Source organism: Camponotus vicinus, unplaced genomic scaffold (assembly GCF_025532165.1).
Source record: "Camponotus vicinus isolate PSW18456_S1 unplaced genomic scaffold, iyCamVici1.0 SCAF_5, whole genome shotgun sequence".
Lineage (NCBI taxonomy): Eukaryota > Metazoa > Arthropoda > Insecta > Hymenoptera > Formicidae > Camponotus > Camponotus vicinus.
The window spans coordinates 10,252,835-10,274,329 of NW_028141977.1; the positions used below are offsets into that span (position 1 = coordinate 10,252,835).

A 21,495-nucleotide genomic window follows, 5' to 3' on the forward strand; every position below is an offset into this window, starting at 1 on the left:
TATTGCATTAAAAATCGCAAAAAATAAATATAATTTCGTATCAAAATAATAATTTGCATAATTATATTAAATGGTAAAAATTTATTTTTTTTATATTTACTGTATTTATAATTTGGGATGGCATGGCATCTCTCGATGATCTAATAGATATCTTAGATAATGTAAGAATAAATACTCTTATAAAAATAATGCACAAGGAAAAGCACCGTTGTATTAATTTTATACTAGTGTGTCATTACTCAGACGGATGTGTAAATGCCTGTCTTAATGATTGTTATGATGCAGACTTCACAATCGTGAACAATCAGATACAGAAAATGAATCACGGAATCGCGATATTATCATAAGAGACTAGCTATAGACAGGAGTTGAATTTGAAAATTAATATGGATATAAAAAAATCTCTACATAATCAAAACCAAAATTATTTGAAAAAGATTACTTGAACAAAAATCAAATTTCCTCCTATTAAGCATGAATACTTTCGAAGAAACATTAAAAAAGCAATTTAGAGTGACATATACGATGATGATTAAAATAATATAACAATAATATGTGTGAATCTTTAAATCATATGCAACTCGTACAATTAGAATGCGTGACATAAATATAAATCTTTCAATCTACGGAAATTTACCAGATAAGTTTGATGTATCAAGAGAATCCTGAAGAGAGCCAAAATTTTATGATGAGCCGCCGTCTGAATAAAACTATCTTTACAAGTTATTTTACACAATGTTTAGCACGGCATTTAGATTTAATGATATCAGATATAAAGTTTAGTTTCTCTTCCATTCTTACATGCATATATATATAGTTATCTTATTCGCTACCGCAGGTAGTCGCGCATTTCTCGACACGCACAGCTTCCAAATCGCGTGACATCAGTTACGCTATATTTCAAATAATATGACTTTCGCGGTTAATTGCGGCTTGCTACACTGGCGCAACGTGCTAATGATCTCTGGTAGCACCTGTACTGCCGCGATCGTTACTCCCAAATACCTCGGATCATTTTTGACATCAAGCACCGAGCCGGGAAAGATCGCGTGATCCGCAAGCATAAGGGATATATGGTCTATTAACGTGTTGTTACATCAGCGCTCGACATGAACGCCCCTCAGCTGTATTCACACGAGCAGCGTCGCGTCGAGATGATGACCGATCGTGTAACTTATGTAGTTCAGAATCGTGCAACTATGAGGCTGAGCGATGCAGACGGAAGTCTTAATCGTTACTTAAGGTTTACAATAGAGCGAATAATTATAAGCGAGGGAAACGATTGTTAGGATAGACACATCGATGCACGATTATGCGATGCTAAATCGTATGCTACTTTTTAAACGGAGTAAATTTTTGGATGCTGCGTATATGTGAGAGATTTTTGGACCTGATACTTTTCGCACTTCAAAAAGAAAATTAATTTTCCATGGAATCAATTATATTATGTGAAATTCTTCTCTTTCTTCTTTTTCTATGTAATTGCATTCTTTATTTTTTATTTGTTTCTATATTTACATTCACTTTGTTGATATTTAAAATAATATATAATTATTAAAATTCTTAAACGAAAAAGAAGATTTAAATTGATAATATTGCAACTATTTCGTGTGGCAGATGAATGCGAGCTAGTCACGCTACGTCCATTATTGCAATCTTCCTGCCATATCAGCAATTGTATTCAGCATTTTCCATACAAAAGAAACGAGTTGTCGATCTTTTATCGATAAAATATGTAAAAAGGACAAGTAAACATCTTTCTCACGGGATCAATGTCGTACAGCGTCAGCGGAGTGGTGAAAATTACTTTTCGAAGCTGCATCAGAATGTTATCTCGATCGAGAGAATGCTGGCGCCGAGTCACTGCCTCTGCTTGTCCTTTTTCTCTTTCATCCGCAGTCCTCTCGTATCCGAATCGAAGGCGCGCGGCCTCTTCCACGACGCCGATCCCATAGTCGTCGTCCACGTCGTTGCCGCGCCGTCATCGTCATCGTCGTGTTGTCATTCGAATGTCACAACGACACGCATTCGTCGCATATAATTGCTCGCACCACGCATTGTTTCGCCTCCCTGCTCCTCGTCCCTCGCGCTTCTCTGTCATCATAGCTGTAGTTGGAGAACGCCTGGCTGCCTGTGTATATTTTCGGATCGCCTATTTATACGCCCAAGAAGACTGCCGGTCCTAGTAGATGCCGCGGGTCAGAGGACACACCCCGTAAAACGTCGGCGGGAAAATAGTATCGCGTGTGACATACGTTCGGTGTGTGGTCCCGATTATAGTAACCTTGTTTATGCCGGGGCGCATTTCATAAGACGCGATGAGAGGCGCGCCAATATCTTCGCGTTAACGATGTCGAGGGCAAAAAAATGATTGCAGCACAGATTTATCCGCTGTGCGTACAATTAAGGAGACACGCGAGAAGAAGAATGTCTACGAAGCCGGAAGACGGTCTCCGCCGAATCTCTCCTCTGGCTCTCTCGTGTCGAAAGATTCCTAACAACCCTGTTTCGCCGGGCAAACATTAACGACTTTGCGGGGGAATTTACGATTATGTAGAAAAGCCGCGCACTGTGTGTGCGGCTTTTCGAGACCGCAGCCCCGGGAAACTGGCTACTGTCGTTTGTCGAAGCCGCTTATTACTCGTTTCGCCAACGCGGCTCTAGGAATAGCCTTAATGGTATAGAGCGTGTATGCGCGTGAAGAATCTCGATATTTTATGGCGGCGATTATCGTTTAGCTTGTCCGTCGCGGTCAAATCGCGCTACCGCGAGCGTCGTCTCTTATTTTCATCATTAGGCTGTGACTAATCTACCATATTACCGTGACGAGACCCGCGCCCGAAAGGCGTTTTACCGAGAACACACACGCATACACGCACCTCGCACCGTGCCAGAATCTCCAAAATCTTCTCGCTACACATGTAACGGTCGGGATGTGAGAAAAGCCATAATGATATTACGTATGTTCTACGCAATCTAAAAGCGTAATCAAATTTATATGACTGACAACGAAAGGTCAAATTTCTTAAAGATCTATCCTTTATGTAATGAATATGAAAACATGTAATTTTACTGTATGACGGTTTGAATAATTAATAATACATTGCACGCAGAAACTTGCATTAATTTCATAATCTCTTCACGATAACATGTCAATATAATTTTCTATACTAAACATATATATATAGAGGTTTTTATAAACTTCTATGCATTAATTTGTTTATAGATATATGTATATTAAAAGATGTGTTAAAAAATGGACTAAGTTTTGCATTAGCTAATCCCTTTAAAATGTAGATATTCTCCACAGCTTTATCTTACAATAATGAATATCTCAATGGATTTGAGTATATTTAATTTGCATCGATATCCAAAAGTATAAAAAGCTGAGTCCTTTTTGGAACTTCGTACAATAATTACATATTCAGTCGCATCATAAAAGAAAAAGTTACGAAAATGAGAATGCCAAGCGCTCATATTTTATATAGCATGAGTTTTGGGGATGTAAAAAAGATAAAAATGGAGGGCAGGACGCTGTGTGTAACTTAATGGATGCCAGATAGAATAATGAGTGTGCGAAGTTCTCCGAATCACCGACGCGTATCTTCAATTCATCACATAAACGAGGGTCTTTATCACGCGGAAGAATGTAAACACGAGATGTCTTGGTACACGGGGACCAATCGTCATTCTCGATTAATTTCACTCTACTCTTCCGTAACTCGTTATCCACTCTGTACCGTGATAATCACGATAATTACCAGAAGCTATTTCTTTGCGACGACCAGATATATTCATCATCTGTCTGTGCATTCTTTTTTTTCAATATCGTTTTAATTACAGCGAAATTATAATGCTATCGGATTGATTTGGTATCTGAATAAACAGATCGTTGACATTATGCAAAACCATTGTATTACCCAAAACAAAAAATACGCTTCTCGACACTTACTTCACACATGACGTAGAGATCTGTAAATGCCAAAAAGTTCTATGAATAACGAGATACATGCCTTTTGGCTTCAATCAACGACAAAAACGAGTCGCGAAATGTCTATCAACGCCACTCGACGGACGCCAGGATCGTGTACAAGCGAAAAAATAATCTGTCCGCTCGTTTGTGTCACTCATTCTACCAGCATTCGCGCGATAAACTGGCATATCAAAAGCGAGGAGAGTCGCGAGAGGATAAACGCGATCGACACGTTCGTTGGTTTATTATCTTATTATGTTTTGCACGATGGTTTGCGTATGTATAGAATATGCTGTCGCGATTACAAAGCACGTGGTGAGGCTAATTGCAGGTCAGCCGTTGGTTCGTACGAGGAACGCAGCGGGAGAGCAGCGTCTCTTTGGGAGCAACGGGACATGGGATATTTCTGATCTATCAGTCAGGCAATCAGTTTGCGTTTTCTCTGTTGGAAAATAGAAAATACCGTTGAAAGACGTTAAGTAATATCGAAGGATGCGGAGATGATGTCGGAATTGCTCAGGTACGACATTACGTTTATTTTGCTGCATCCAACTATTCGGGACAACTATCGAGAAATTAATAAGTGACTCTAGAGCAAGATGCCTGCCAGCGGTATAATTACGATCCGATTACAGCAAGATATGCGCAATAATGCGAATGATTGGCTACCTGCGCGACTGGGCTGATGTTTCCAATTAAAATTTCCTCAACAGCGCTACAATCATGCAATAATTTAATGCTGGGCTTCGCTGAAAAGAATCGGATGCATAGTTTTCAACGGATATTTTGTACGTCAACGAGATAGTTAATTACGTTCGATGGCTATCGCGATAATGCATCATTATCCTGTAAATGTCATTAAGCGTTATCTATCTGATATTGAGATAAATATCCGCCTCATTTGCGCAGAATCCGTATACTTTCTTCTTCACGTTGCTTCCCGGAAACTTAGACTTGAACGTGGCAAACGCAGTGGTGTCACTAGAATTAGCGAGACTTGGGTGCTAAAATAATTCCTTCTCCTTCTCTCCACGCGTCTGACCGCGTGCTCAAACTTGTGCCTCGAATCCATCTGTAAAATTGTATTCTTATCGTCAATCTTGACATATCTCACGATGTCAAGGTTGTAGGATACATTCTGGCCAAAGGAGAGTGTTACGCTTTCGAAAAATATAAATGAATAGCAGGCTTCGTATCTCTCTAAGACGGTTCTTTTTCCCCTGGAAGTATCCGGCCTCTGAAGCTGACAATCGAAGCTATCTAACCACAGTATTACGCGAGAGCGAAAGTAAAACACATGCCGAGCCAATCAACCGAAGCCGGCTGTAACGCGATACCGTGCAGCATTTCTGTGCTTTAACGGCTATTGAAAAGCCTGCCCTGTCTATTTTCTCACTTCTTTGAAGAGTGCCGTAATGGCCGGCCTGTCTTTCCCGGTTGACATTCTAATGCCGCGCAAATAAATTGGATTGGCATCTCAGATAGTTGGGATTGGCTGGGCTCCAGAGTCGAATGCCTTGATTAATACACCGGTAATTAGTTACCGCTGCAACCGCGAGTTACAGATATTATTATGCTAATTACGCCGGCGACGTTGAGTAATAGGCTGCACGTGAAGCAACGGACATGAAGCGAGCGGCCCACGTTCTCGCCATTTGCGGTACCACCGTTCCGTCGAACCTTTGGAGGCGAACAGGCGACCTTGAAAAATATCGAACGTACGCGCAAAAGTGAAAGGATCCGCCGAACGTTTTTTTTCTTTTTCTTATTTTTTGTTTTACGAGCTCCTTGTATGCAAATTGCAGTATTTGCCAAGGAATGTCATGCGCGCGCGCGAGCGCGAATACGCGTTTGTTTAGTGCAATTATATGCGCGATCGCTGATGAGAATGGCTGGGAGATATTACCGGCACAAAGCCTGGTATAAACGCTTTTATTACCCCGCTGTCGCTGTCGGTACAGCATTAACTATTAATAATCTATATATATATTTGCGTCATTGTTCGTAAATTATACAATGAGACATTCCCTGTATTATTCCGATCTCCGAGATATTCATTGCCGTGAAACGACGGTTTTTAAACGCATAACACGTTTAAAACGCACGGCAATCGTTACTTCGGTAACTTTTTAATGAAGCTAAAAATAATTAATGCGCACGCAATCTCATAAAAAAGATAGATGAGCATAAAATAAAGAGATTCTTGTACTCGTTCGCATGACAGGTTTAACTAAAGTTAGACATTTAACTCCTTGTGTCAATGCATATTCACCTGCATTATTCACCTTCCCATCAATGTGTGGATATTCGAATACCCACTGTGTTTTCGACGCATCACGACAATTTTTTCTTTATAGCTGCTGGACATCGAATATTTTTTCCCATTATATTCTAGGGAATGTCCGAATACAAAGGCCTTTTGTATTTTGTTTCGGGCGGAGAACATTAATATAAAAATTTTTAACATTCAAGCCACTTTGGGTATCCGTTGATTGACTGAAAGATTAAAATCTATTTCCTATCTATCTACATTTTGCATTGTGTGTAGAACAATATCAATAAATTAAATTCCATACATGTTCGTGCATTTTATAGATAGCTTTGTTAAGCTATCTATAAAATGCAGACACGTAGCAACTATACGCGTTTCATTTCAACAACATTTCTGCTATGTTGAAAAAAAATATACGAGATCGAGGAAAAGAGAGGAGAAAATATGTTTAAAATAATCATCTAGATCAGATCGAAGAACGATGTTAACTGCTGAAGTACGAAAAGCACGAGCACTCGAAGGGAAGTAAAGAGAAAGAGAAAGAAAAAGAGGGCGGCGAAGGCAACAAAAATGATTCGGCTTCGAGCGACCGGAGGCTCTCGAACTTCTTACACGAGTTCCCGCCAGTATTTACGATCGTGTCGACGAGACGCTCGTTGAGCGGAGATCTGCGCCGATTCGAGAACAAGAGATCTTCGATTCCGTGCAAGCAGCAAGATGCGAGGAGAAGCGATCGTGCGATCGAACCCGCGGACCGTGCACCGAATTTCTCTCGATCGTAACCGCAGAATCGAATTCCGCCATCGAAGCATCGCGACATCGGCTGCCAATCTTTGACCGCAGCTTTGATCGCTTCTTCTCCCGCCGTTTGGCACGTACGTTTATTCACGATTGAATTTCGTGATCGTGAAAGATGTCACACGAGTATTGTAGTTTGCGTTAATTCACGACGAATAAATTTAACAATTGGTATCAGGATAAAATTAATATAATCGTTGCAATTAATATCGCAAAAGTTTATGAAAACTTGTATGAATACATACGAAATGCTATTTAAGAAATTTCAGCTCCAAAATCAATCGAGCAATTTTGGTTGTATTATTATCAAATGTTCTTTTGTAATATTAAATATTAATTAGCTTTAAAATTAACTTATATAAATGTTCTTTTGTAATATCAAATATTAATTAGCTTTAAAATTAACTTATATAACTATTCCAACTTTAAAAAGTGAAAATGTTTAAAAATTTATATTCAAAATAAAGTAAGTAATAAAATTTAATAAAATTTAAATGAATACCTTGTATGAAAAAGACACGGAATTCACAGAAAATCTAATATTTATAATTACAATCTATTTTATTCTCAATTGTTAAAAAGCTGTAATTTATCTAAAATTACTTTATATGCGATATATAATATTTTGAAAATTATATAGTTGTTACTTCTTTTATAATTTTTAATATGAATAATATATATATCACAATATGTTGAAAAATATACACATATACTCTGTATATTTATTTTTTATATAATATACAAATTTTTTGTTTTTTATGTGATCATATTATGCATCAAAATTTTTTATATCTTACACGACAAAAGATGATCGAATATAAATCAAACCCATTCACACAATGAAATTGATCTCGTAAAGTTTTTATAGTGGTAATTGACTTTTAATCGGTTCCAATAAGAGGCTATGAAGGTACGTTCCGCGAGAATGAAGCGATAAAGTGGGCCGACACCCATTCCGGGTCAACATCTTCGTCATTATCATCATCGCCACTACCACACTGCTCGCCATCTCACCATTATTATCATTATTTTCGTCATTATCCTCATTATCATTATTATCGTTATCAATTGATGCATTATCCGCTGTTGCGAGATATCTTTTCTTGTCAATAAATAGCAGTCTGATAATTAAACAACATGATCCAGAAGAATCAATGCTTCGTGACAAGATATTTTGATATTTGATTTCGTCTCGTTGGAAATTGTTACATCTTAGAAAGATTATGCAATATTGACAAGTAACATTTGATTTTTTTTTCTGTTTTAATCTCACATTATAATTAACATGATCCAGCTTCTTGCTATAAACAATGCATATATAAATCTTTGCCAATCTTTGCAATCTTTTAAAAATATGGGAAATAAAATATAATCGCAGTGAACAAGGATGGAATTTGTATAAAACATTTTTTTCTAATCCAAGTTAGAAATTTTATAAATATGTAATTATGCACATACACAATATGTATACATATACGTGCATATGTGTATGTATGTGTATGTAACACCTGATTCTTTCATCTCTGGAAAATCAAAGTTAATTCGCAATCTAAATTTTTTAAATAGATCCCTGAATAATAAGTCCCTGAAATCTTTCTACGAATCAATTGTTTTCTGGCGTCATTGAATTAACAGAAGCAGAAGGAAATCGATGAATGTACGATGATACACGCAGTTATCCAGATCCTCAAGCTCATGTTCCGGGAGTATGGAAGACGGTGCGGATGCCATGTTTCTCTCAACAATCAGAAACCTGTTTCCAGAGTGAAACCTCTCCGGCTCTGAAACCTCTTTACTGTTCATTCCTTCTTTTCTCCCTCGTCGTCGTCTTCCTTTTCCTCTCGCTCTCTCCCTTCGTCCCACCCCTTTCTCCAGATGAGGTTAGATGAGGATCGCCCCGCGTTCATCAATCATCCATTGAAACGTAACCCGTGGCGTTCTATAATTAACGACCTCGCTACAAACTTCGAAGAGGTCCCACGCCCAAACGTAACCCGGTCCGTTGAATGTATCCTCCGCTTTGAGATACGCGCCAGATTGACGCGAAACCGAAGACCAGATTCTCTTACGATCGAATCTTTTTTATCTGTCGCGAGCGCTTCGTCGTGATACGTTTACACATACACTTTGACTCTCAAAAGTTTCGATGCAAACATCAAAAGATTTGTTTGTTGCTCAAGAAACAAAACCCTAAAAAGCGTGGTGCTATTTATAAATTTTAAATAATACACAATTTTAATTGTAACAAAAGCATGAAAATGAAAAACAAGAACATGAAACTGTAAGAATATATTTGCATGTCTTGATTTATTATATAATATTATATAATCAAAATCCATATTAGAAAATTATGGTGTATTTTGATATAAGGAATTATTATGTATTCTAGATATATTCAGTTGTGTAAAATTCATGTAATAATATTCAATAGAAACTTACAATGAGATATATTCAGTAACTGCACACGTTCTCAAACTATCTATCTCGTCCGTGTCATTATGCATCCATGAGGTTCACCGCTAGTTACATTATGCAAATAATATTTCATCAGCTAGACGCAAATGAAATTGCCATTTATAATAGCCGTTTCGCGTAGCAATCCGCCGATGCTACGTAACGCGTCCCCCATACATTCGCTCACGGAGGATATATTGACCGTGATAAACTTTATCGTCTGATGGTTTAATGTTATCTCCTCGGACTTGGCGAAGTGCTATTCATAGCGGATGGATCAAAATGTTATCCGATCGAATTATGTGAAAGATACTCCGGAATTGGATACAGCTCTCCCAACAAATCAAAGCTACTTCCGTACTCGACTGACTGAGAATCGCTAACTTGTAATTTGAAGCGATTTGCTGCGACATTAAAGTGACAAAATATGTGACTGAAGGGTCAGGTGATGTTCTCGATACTGGAATGTGAATTCGTGCTGTGAGAAAATTGAATTCTACTCTTTAGATTGCAGCATCGCCGCTTCTGAAAGTGCTCAAGTCGCTGCGAGGAAATTAAAAACAAGATTCATAAACGTGCTAGTCAACGTGCAGACAGCGAAGCGAAATGCGATAAAATGGCATCGTGTGGCAACCGAATTTTTCGATTACAAAATTGAAATGGCTATAATCGTCAGGATGAATACGAGAAATAGGCACGACGCTTTATACATTGTAATCAAGCAATAGTATAAATTACGATTATGGAGCTTCTTATAAAAATTACGCTTCTCTCATTTATATGAAAATAAATTATTAAATTATACGATTAAATTATACGCACACACACATATATGATTGACTGTGCTTAAAAATTGAAAGAATTTTAATAGAACTCTCGACTTGAAGTCTGTCTGTCGAATTACCAAATCGCAGCGTTGAAACTGATTAACGATCGTGAGCTCATTCCAGATTTAATCGTATTAGTTGGGAAATCCGCAGTAACAGATTGACCACGGGGTCTATGCACTTTCGAAATGCGTTATCCAATCGTCTTCGCGGCCCTTTTCCTATAATCCGTTAATCATTATCATCGTACATGGTACTACGAGACAAGAGGCGGGATATATTATGAAACCGGTAACCGGATAATTTCATGAAAACTGGTCGGACGGGTTAAAAACCGGCCCGGTTGACGATCTCGGATTAAACAGGCGCCAAACTGGATCTTGCTATTCTCGGAAAACAAAATCTCATCAGTGGTGAATTAAAAATTTCGTAACGCTCGCCACACCAAGGTGTAAAGATGTACATATGCATCTTTTTGTTTTTATCGATGTAAATAATGATTCAAACAAGCTCTAATTGTAAATTATTTACAAATTATTTTTATATTTTATGAATGATATAAATAATAATATAAAATATTATATCAAATATATGTGAAATAAGACTTGCATATTAAATCATATAAAATATCATATAAACCATATTAAATCAAATATATGTGAAATAAGACTTGCATATTAAATCAAATATAAATCATATAAAATATCATATAAATCATATTAAATCAAATATATGTGAAGTAAGACTTGCTTTAATCTATAATTATATAAAAAATAAAAATTGATAGTAGAATAATTTCTCATTTAAAAACATTTATAATATATTTTTATACGATCATATACAAAACTCAGATTGAGTGGTTAATTATAAGAATCTGTACTGTGTCATAAAATTTATATGTATTATTCGAATTTACATCCACTATGAATTGCTTACAATTAGTACAAGGCTTTTTTCACACACTTGTGTTGTAAACACAAGAAGAATGTGACGGGTAGAAAAAAGCGAGGAAAAAGACGATTCACTTTGCGTCAAAGAGGTCGTGAAAATCGAGCGGGCGGATAAACGCGGCATTGTGTGCTCGCCTCATTGACTGACCGATATTTGGCCAGAGTCACTCTAAAAGTACGGATTAAGGCTCCGACAGGATGGACCGAAGGGTAGACCGAGAGTAGATTGCTAAGCGGAGAGGGGCTAAGCGTGACGCAGGTAATCGAAGGGGAATCGCCGGAAAGAAAGAACAGAGAAAGGATGGTTCCGTCCCTCCTTCCCACACTTCAGAAACGGACGAAAGCCTGCAATAGTACAGCGGAGAGTTAAGAGGGCCTAGAAAGCATCGATCGTTCTGTTTGAGACTGCCGTTATATCTGGAAGCGGGAGTACATTCTAATTCGATAGGTCTAGCCATAAATCTATAGGGTGTTCTTTTGCTGCAAATATGTGACATTTATCTATAATGTCAATTATTAATAGTTTTAGCATGTGCATTCGTTTATCAATTATATATCTTCTTTTATGATTGTATGCGCACAATTAAACAATTTTTATTGATGCACAATTACATGTTTGAAAAGTTTTCTTGCAATTTTTAACTTCCACTTAAATCTTTTATATTTTATTCTAATTTCAATGGAATATATTTCTATTTCTTTGCAAGAATTTTAGTTGATGAAATTAAAGACTAGACAAAAATTGAAACAAATAAATGTTTCAATATTGCTTATACAATTAGAATAACATTTACAGCGTTATATTATCAGAGAATACAATATATTGGTAATTATAATTTATATTAAAGACATTATTAAATGATTATGGATAACTGTCATGGAATGAAGAGATACACCCTATATGTCATAAGGATATAGGCATCAAAGGAATCAATGCCCCCAGGTATTACGCCATAAATCGGCTATGAGATGTTTGAAGGAACGATTGTTTCGGATCGATTCTTCTTCAGAGCTTCGAGTGTCGAAATGAAACTCTCGATGTCTGATCGACTCCACCATGAAGCATCACCTAACCACTCCTTTCAAACTACTCTACAATAGCATAATAGAAGCTATTCATGTTGAAACGACCGTTCGCTATTCTTGTACGATTTTACCTTAAGTCTTCTTCTTTCAGATTTGAATACTTTATATGTATATTCGATTATTTCTCGCAACAATTACATTTTTTTTTCAACATTTTTTAATAGTGTGCTATAATCATCCCATATATCTAACTTATAAAATAAAATAGAAAACGCAATTCTATTTTATATCTATGAATTATTTAATAAATAAAATATAAGAACAGAGAAATTATATATTTCATTACAAAAATTATATATAATAATTGATTAAATAAATGATAAAATCTTACTGATAAAGTAATAGCTTAAAAACATATATAAATTATAATCAACATTATATTACATTTTTCCAAATAAGCAGTTTCTGTTTCAATTAGCATGATGAGAAAAAATATTCATCGTGAAATATTCATCGTGAAATAAGTAAAAAATAATTAATAATTAATAAAAAAATATATCGTATTAAGCAAAAGGAAAGCAGCATTTACGCAGAAAATTGAAGAACGGACATATAAATCAAAATAGATGAGGAGATGATAAAAATGTCTTGCCGACAATCTTCTCTATTTCCTATAATTTCTTTTTTATTTTTTGAAATTAATAAGATATCGTTCCATTAAAGTTTTAATAATTTTATTTTATTATATAAAGATAAGAATCAATTTTAATCTATTTCAGATAAATGACAGAAACGCGCGATTGTATAATATTGTATTTAATATTTTTGATAACTCTTACAAAGTACTTTCTTACAAAGTTGTTAAATTTATATTGAATACGAATACTAATCATCTATTGTTTTATAAAAACATATGTAATATATATTTTACGATAAATGTAAAAATGTCTAGCGTGAAAAAGAGATAATATAAAAAAAACATCATAATAAAAAAATATCTCTTATTTCCTATGTCTCATAATTCGAGCAAATTATATGGATGTATGAATAAATCCAAATACGAAGGTGGAACAATGGTTGGACAATTATACGAAGAATAGACATATTAATCAAGGCATTATTCTCGTTATACAATAATACCGAACCATCTACGCGCATGAATATCAGAGATAACAAACGGCAATAAAACGTAGATAAAATTAACAAATGCGAATATCTATCGACGTTCCCGATTTCGTTTAATTTTGAACACGCTACAAATGAATAATGCGCGCCGCGAAAATCGTCAATGGATAACGCGGCTTGCAAATCCTCTTAAAATGCATTATATAAATCGAAACCCATTTTCCAGACAAAACATATTTTTCGAGCGCAGCTATTCAAACGATTCTATCTCTTTCTCTCTTTTTCTCTATCTTTATTTCTCTCTCTCTCAGTCATTTATACATATATTCATCGTTCACAAACAATACCGCAGTGCTGTGTATCCCGCAAATATCCCTCTCACATCGAACACGATATAAACAGGTAGACAGGGTTGTAGAAAAAGGGCAGAAGGGGAAAAGGAGAGAACGATCCAACAGTCACCGACCCTTCCTGATCGATTAATATCACTGCAATAAACGTCATTGCGCATCGAAAAAGGGTGGCTCGCCCCATGGCAATCCTCGTGTGTCGAAAAATACGTGTGTCGAAGAATACCTCTCTATTTTACAAAACACGCAATAGCACACGTAACCCTTTAGTCATGCAACTCCGACTGCGCTTTTCTTCCGTAATGGAAAAAGCTAACTCGTAAAAGATTCATCTATTATTCGTCATACGTGAGCAAATCGGCGAATAATATAATCTGGATTATTGCATCTTTTCACGTGATTATAAGAGCGATTAAAATGAAAGGTTTCATATTAGATTAAATTAAAAATGTTAACCTTATAAAAATTAATCATTGTTCTCAGGTTCTAAATGTTCTTACGTATTTCTATTACCAGTATAAATTTTATTTTATGATTATCATTAATCTCGCGAATGCTCTGGCTCGAACAATTATTATGAAATTTTTACATCTCTTGGCTCTTCGATACTTGATCCTGTTGAAAAACATGAAGACTAAAATCTCACCCGCTCTGTTTTCTCGTAAATCGCGCGCACATCACATGCAAACAGGCGCAATAAGAACGTTCACGCACATTGCTCGCATGGATGTAAGTATTCCACGGGTATCGATGGCGTATCAATGGATTTCCATTGTGATCAGCCGGCAACAAAAGGGGGAACTCGACGGTCCAATAGACCTCGCGTAGAGCAGGTAACATGTCGCTGAGGTTGGATTGTGCCTCGACAGCGATTGATACGATTCGAGACGAAATCTCGCGGTCCATTGTCGGTTTTGCTTTTTGCTTTTTGCCGCCTCTTATATGCCGCGACTTCGATTGTATACCTAGCAGCCGCATTCATCCACGAGTGGAGAGGCGATTTCTCATCCACGTAACGGGGTAACGGCGGTGAAGTACAATGCAAAGCATAGAAAAGAGTTGTTATGACTAAAAAAAATATTAAATAGCCTAAGTAACAATTATGCATATTGCTATTGCGACAATCAAATATAAACATGTTTCTAATTCCTAATTTTGTTCCGTTGCGTACTCGTGATATACAGGAAAGAAAAATTTATTATTTTAATAAATGGTAATAATGCAATACTTACTTAGAATGTTTGCGTCAATTCTTCATTTCTTCTCGTCAGATCTCTAGAGGAAGAAAAAAGGCGAAGAATAAAGACTCCGCGAATATAAATCAACAAGGACGTGTTTTTTTCGCATGCATACAACTCTCGCGGGTGACTCTTGTTAAACACAACCGAAGCCACAACGCGTTCGCATCTTCGCGCTGCATCGATTGCAGCTAATATATATGTACAGATTAATGGTGTTAAACATTCGTCGGAGATATTTCTGTTTCTTGCGATAGCTCGAGCTTTTATTTTTTGTAACAACAGTACATAAGAGAGTGAAATTGCAAAATTGATAAATTATTCTACACTAATACGTTTCTGTGAAAATATTGAAAACCGTGAAAAAGAGATATTTTCAAATATGTATAAAACATTAAATTACACTCTTTGATTATACTCTCTACTTTCGCCACGTAAAGAGTAAGATTAATGTTATTAACCTACGACATATTAAATTTTCCTCCGAGTTGTTATAAATTGTCTCTGCAGTTTCGACATAAATAATGCGTTCTATTCGCTCGACATGTGAAAGCATTACGCGAACAGTAATGACATTTTGTAATCGATCAAATTAGCGTATGCTCTTGCTTATAGCGACTTTGGGCATTTGTACCGTGCCAAATTAAAAGTTGATGCGTTAATAACGAGATGTACGATTGCAATATTTCTTATCTTTTGGAATAATCAAGTGGCTTTAGCTAGTTAATGCCAGACTTGATTATTTTTTGCATTTGCTGTAGATGTTATTGACAGTCAATAACGGCATTTCGACATTATTCAAATAGGCTCAGTCTTCGTTGCTTGCTAGTTTGGCGAATTAGAAAGTGATATTAATGATGTCGTTTGACTGCGAGATACTTAATCTTTTCAAAGTGTCACAGAGTCATGCTGTATTAAATATATACTAGAGGAAATAAATAAACTACAAACGTGTTCCATGATCAAAAGTGACACACAATTATGGAAAAATTTAAATTACATTGAAGTAAAACAACTCGTTGAAATATTTCTCAAAAATAAAGATGAGTTATTATTTCATTAATATTCATTGTACATATATAATTTTTTGAAGAACTATACATCTATCGATATATATATGATTCTGATTAAACATATCATATTGTTATTTCTTTTGATTTTTAATAAAAATTGCTTTAAGCATTCAAGAGCACACAGTCTATATAGAAATATTCTAAGAATGCGTATATCCTTTTCAGGAATTTTATGTGTGTGTTACCATTAATTTAAAATTGTTACTTAACTATATTAATTTTAATTGAATATGAATAAGGATATAATACGTGTGTGCAGATCTTTATAAAAGTATAATAATAATTGAATACAAAATCCATTAAAAGAAAAACATGAAACTAAATTCACATATATATGCTATGACACTTAATTACACACTCGTCTTTTTTTCATTTATAGTTCAAATATACAAAAATAACAACCAGAATGTAAAATAAACGAAACGCACAGTAACATATGAATATAATTTTTAGGGCGATATTTTACAACAGGGTAGCATTTCATAGGAATATCGATATCGAACAACCAATATATACGCCATCGAGATGACCTCTGGTCCTCATCATTCCCTTCCTCTCTCAGTCCATCTATCGCTATCTTAGTTTCGCTCTTAATCCATCGTCCAAACGATCGAGGCAATTAATGCGGCTGGCTTTGATTATCCCTACCGCTGATGCAGACAGTGATTTCGCATGGTCGTGCAAATAAAGCAGTTTATTTATACGCCTGCAATTAAGTTGGACATACACCGCACGCATCCGTGTATCTAGATGAAACAGTCAAGTGTATCACACACAAGCGCAATTACTTATACACATCTGCTAGAAATGCAGACCACACTGCGCGATAACGTTAACAACGATACATGCCGGCAGTGCTTCTTTAAATTCGATCTCTCCTCTTTATTCTTATCCTCAATGAATTTGCAAACGGCATGATAAAGTCTTTATGGCCGTTAACAAAACGTGTTACACTGTCTTTGGCAATTTTAATTAATTTTTTAATTAAAATAAATGATAATCAATTTAATCCGCGTGTCATATAACAATGTTTCGTGTTGATATAAAAAATCATTTTACAGAATGGCGTTTTACAAAGTGTTTATCTTGATATTTATCATTGCACGTTCTTGCACAAATAATTATCACAGTTCATAAATTTTACAATTTATTAGAATTTTAATCGCCATTCACACATAAGTACAATCAGCTCTATATATATAATACGAAAGATATAAAAATTAACAGTCTTACTTGGTATCATTTATCAAGATTTAATTTATCATCATAGTTTCTTAATATCTTTTTCATATATAACGGTCAATGATTTTTAACGTAAAATTATTAAATAAAAGTCTTTCATTTATTAGAGGTAATTTTATGCGAAAATAATGTCTAATGAATAGACAATAATGTCTAGTCAAACACAGAATAGCAGAATTCATTGAATTTATCGAGGTAATTATAATTTAATGATTACAGAAGGAATATCACAGCAGATATGTCATCACGAAATTTTATATTACGACTTTCTATTTCTGATTAGCGTTATCTATCATAAATGTGCTGCAAGATTCTCTTAATAATGTTTGCTCATTAGAGGAATATTAATGTGCGGATTTTCCTCGCTAAAGTGTTATACTTATCACGATTTGGCGACACATACGTACACATGTTATGTAGCTCGAGTATACAAAATGTATACGAACTGTCTCGAGATGCTCTCTGGAAATATTCTCGCCATTTAATTATCATAGGCGGCGCCGATATAACTTCATTAGTAAGTCGTGCGAGCCTTAGCACATTCTTATGGGGAATGTCGTTCATAATCACCTTCGTGACTGCGCTAATAAGTGCGCGCGATGGCGTTGATAATCGCCATCACTCGTTAATTAACACGCGAGAGCAAGAACTATCTGTTCGAAACGACAATCTGCCAGCGTATCGTGATAGCGTAACACGGCTGTTTCGTCGTCGGAGAAAAAATCGGGAGAATCTGAAATATCGGCATGAAATCGCAATAGTAGCGGGACAAAGTTCCGATATGGCGTGCTTGATATTCTCTTCTTGCATTTAATGCGTATAATATACGATGCGTTACTACCTCTCTCTTTGAGCCGATGACGCGGAGGCGCCTATAGATTATCACCGAATGTTAAATAGCATTTATAAATACATAATTACTGTGATTAAAGCTGAAAGCTCCATAGACGCCGTCGACATATTTCAATTAACGATCAGGTGTTAATGATTATCATTCTCACCTGCACGACACGCTTGCATGACCTCGACGATCGAATCAAAAGAACCTTTCGACTTTTCGATGAGAACATTAATGAGCACGTGTGTACGTTGCAGTGATACAAGAAATTTAAATTATAAATTTTAATTTTAATTAACTTTTTTTAATTAACTTTAAATTAATTTAAATAAGAATATTAAGGTATTTACTTTATTCTTCGTGAAATTCTATCCTGCACAAGCAATATAAAAAATGCTTTGTTAGCGTTATTTAAGTTACATCATATATCACTTTATGAAAAAAATGAAACTAAATGTGCATAAAGTCTATTAAATAAAACATTTTGTAGTATTTTATAAATTATATTTTTATAGAGAGAAACAGCATGATAATAAAAATTTTATATCTGTCTCTCCCTCTCTTACGTATGAAAATTATTATTATTATTTTTATTATTTTTTGATAAATATTAACAGCCTGTTCTTAAATAAATTTTTAAAAATTTATTAAACAAAATTTTTTGTTCTATTAATTTATGCTAAACTATTAACTATTAACTATATTTATATTTGTACGTCATATATATTATATTATGTTATCTATAATATATATATATATATATATATATATATATATATATATATATATATTATATTCACATTTTCATAAAAATACGAAGATACAAGAGCAAGAGAAAGTTAAAATACAAATTACATTTTACCAAACTTGCCTAGCGATAACAAGTTATCGAAAAATAGCGTGACATGAAAACCTTCCGTTTCAATTTTTTTCGAAAACGTGGTGGACAACCGTAATACGGGGATGGAAGCAAGCTTTCTCGCTTGAAAATGGTATCGATATTAAATTTCGGGTCGCGAGATCAGCGATCGAAGAAGAGCAGCGAATGGGAGGAAGTCGTGCAAAGGCACGCACCACGCGCGCGTGTGGTCCATCAATCATGTTGTTCCCGGCGACAGGTGGACACTGGGGTCGATGGAGACCCCACATAATTGGGAGAATAGTGCCGGTTTGCTGGTCGACCGGGCACATGGTCATTTATCTTGTCGCGATCGAGCGCCTATCGACGGTTCGGCCCGATTCGAGTTAACGCCCGTGAAATCGCGTGTCGCCCGTTTGGGAAAATCAGCCTCGTTCGATCTCTCGAGGCTGCACACAGAGCGTTGGCGCCCGTGATCGATACCGCGCCGCCGTTTTTCTATTCTACAATTACGCCGCTTTGCCCGTGTACCTCGTAATTGGAAACAAATACAGATATCATTGAACTCATGTTCCCACGCGTGGATAGATTCATTCAAAATATTTATATACGGAATAGACCGGGATCTCTATCTCCATTTTATGTTTGTTTTAAGTACAAAATGCTTCTAAATTCCTTCTTTTTCAGGCATTCTCAATTTTCCACAGATTTGCTCCTCGTGATTTGTCGTTGCTTTTAATAAATAAACGTTATTGAGACGAAAAACTATGATGAATAAAGATTATTATGATAATAATCACATGATATTCAGTACTGCACATGTTATATACTTCATATATTTGTTGATATTATAATTAAAAATTCTGTTCGAATAAGCAAGCATAATGCGCAATAATCGAAAGACGAGCAATTTTTACGTTTTATAAATTAAATTAAAATTTGTAACAATACAATTTTTTTCGTAAAAAATAATAAAGTAATTTCCCGATGGACCAATTCAAGGGCTGCAACAGGAAACCATAATAGCGGTTTTCGAGATAGACGAGACCCGTATATCCGTCAAGTAATTCAACACTCAAGATATCGTCCTGTTCTTTACTTCGTCGTATAATCGTTTTTTTTTCGCTCTCGTATGCTCTTGTAGTTCCAATCTTCTTTTACTGTCGTCGTCGCCGACGACAAGGCCTCCCCTAGACAGCATCTAGTGTCACCGGCTAAAAAAAATGCGCCCGACGGATGAATCTCGTCCTACGTTCCTTCGCTACCGTTCCCAAAAATATTTCTCCACTTCGGTCCACCATCCTCTTTTGTGCTTTTTTGGTCAAATCTTGGTTGTTCGCGATACTTGATGCCCGAAACATCGCGGCGTATTTTTACCTCTTACGCAGACATGCGTGCACGATGTAGTATTTGAGTGAAATGATCTTGATTATAAATATAAATGTATTATTTTTTTTCGAAGAAGATTGTCCAACGTTAGGAATTTAAAGTTTACGAAAAAATCAAGTAAGAAGTTTTGTAGAAAGAATGTATCCGAACACTAGAAGCAAAGTTTGGTATACTTGATTAGAATGTATGATAATGAGATTTGATTGAAAGTTAATCAAAAAGTATATGTAGTCACATATCATTTCGATTACACGATATCAAATCAATCTGCTTTCTTCACGCTTGTAATGTATAAGCGGCTACCAGAAACATTTCTTGCTCTAAAACTAACTTAGATATTAATATGTAATCAATTCGTCAATGCAATCGGTCAATAATGATAGGTCCATGTTCTAATTGGTATCAAATTAGCGTGTCTCAAAAGATCGTAGAAAGAAAGACAGCAAGAGAATATGCTAAACTTCAATCGAGCGGCGAGAGCGATGCCGTCAAAGGGAACCGGAACAACTGACATGTAGATACGATCGTTCAACTGGCTGTGTTATCTGCATTTGAATCTCAAATCGCTTCTAGGTATCAGAAATCGTGAAGGAGAAACGTTGAAATCCTTCGGAGCCGGCGCGCTCCAAAGGCTACAACCAACAGGCAAAGCATGTCACGACAAATACAGCTACTTTTCCAGCTCTTCTTTCTCCATCGGTCTTTTCGGTCTCTCTTCTCGCAAGATTGTCTCGATCGCGAGGGTATCAAAGCACCGAGATCATATCTGATCGTATCCTGATGGCACTGGTGGTTCCATCAATGGGGTAACATTTGCAAAACATAAGGTTTTTATGTCTCGATTAATCGGAGAACATCATTATGAGAATTTTCGAGCTCGAGTTTGTCATGTGAATGTCTGTCAATTAGCTGGATAATTGGCTCGTACTGATTTCGCATGCAATAAAATTTGTTCAAAAAAAAAAAATTAATACTCTAAAAAGAAACTTATTCTCTTCGCACACGTGACATGATTTATTAGAAAATTATTGAAGTTTGAGCAATATATTTATATGTGTCAGAGAGAAAATAATTTTCCCTC

The 21,495-nt window shown here is 35.7% G+C and overlaps 1 protein-coding gene and 1 long non-coding RNA gene across 3 annotated transcripts in view; one reads left to right on the plus strand and one right to left on the minus strand.

The window, feature by feature from the left end:
- Positions 1 to 7,306, plus strand: part of LOC145972204 (uncharacterized) — a 107,756-nt gene extending 100,450 nt beyond the window's left edge. The window contains exon 3 of the long non-coding RNA XR_014439090.1: positions 6,711 to 7,306. This is a non-coding gene — a long non-coding RNA (uncharacterized LOC145972204). The remainder of the gene's footprint in view (positions 1 to 6,710) is intronic.
- The window catches only part of Mesr6 (misexpression suppressor of ras 6), a 582,772-nt gene that overhangs the window by 361,908 nt on the left and 199,369 nt on the right, over positions 1 to 21,495 (minus strand). The gene's annotated exons all lie outside the window — the stretch shown is intronic.